This window comes from Cibotium barometz, chromosome 42 (assembly GCF_041138505.1).
Source record: "Cibotium barometz isolate CiBa-2024 chromosome 42, ASM4113850v1, whole genome shotgun sequence".
Lineage (NCBI taxonomy): Eukaryota > Viridiplantae > Streptophyta > Polypodiopsida > Cyatheales > Cibotiaceae > Cibotium > Cibotium barometz.
The window spans coordinates 26,197,013-26,197,838 of NC_141087.1; positions in this window are offsets into that span (position 1 = coordinate 26,197,013).

The window sequence follows — 826 nt, forward strand, 5'->3', positions numbered from 1 at the left end:
TTTACTAAGGTGTCCAATGGCTCGTTCATTACGCGAATAAACCTGGCCGCTCTTCATCCACTTGTGGAGAATATTTGAGGAGAAGGGCAAAAGCTTGATGGTACTCTTCAATTGTCCGGATATCTTGCTTCAGTTCTAAGAATTCATTCATTTTGGTTTCAAAAAATCCCGGAGGACAAAACCTCTTTTTGAGGTAAGCTTTAAGATCGGTCCAGGTCTGGATATTCCGGTCGAGACGGTTGGTCTCGCAGTGATTCCTCCAAGCAACCCTGGCCGTTTCCACAATCTTTAGCCTAGCGAGAGCCATCTTGCTTCTCTCATTGTAGCCAGTTACATCAAAGTATTCTTCCATAGCCTCAATCCACTTTTCCACTGCTTCAGCTAACTGCTCCCCTTCACCCATAAGGGACCAGGTTGGGATCTGTGCAGTGCTTTTCGAACATCAGGATCTAACTCCTTGTCATCGGTTAGAGGATCCGGTTGCCTTGCACAGGCCGCGTGCCTCATGACTCTGACAAAATGAGATTTTTGTCAGCTTAACTTTGACAATAGATTTATGATTATTTAATTTTTGAGATTTATCTTTAAATAGATAATTATTTCATCATACTTCTTGAGCAAGATTAACCATATTCACAATCATGAAAGCAATTTGGATTTTTTTTTTGTAAAACCTCGTTTATTATCAAAAGTTTTCGATGTATAGATAGAGCATCACGGCTCCAAAGTCACTGCCTCAATCGCGTATGCAAAAAGAGGCAAAATTGCAAAGGAGACATGCCATGGTACACATGATTCATTATAGAAAGAGGTACTGTAATTCTAC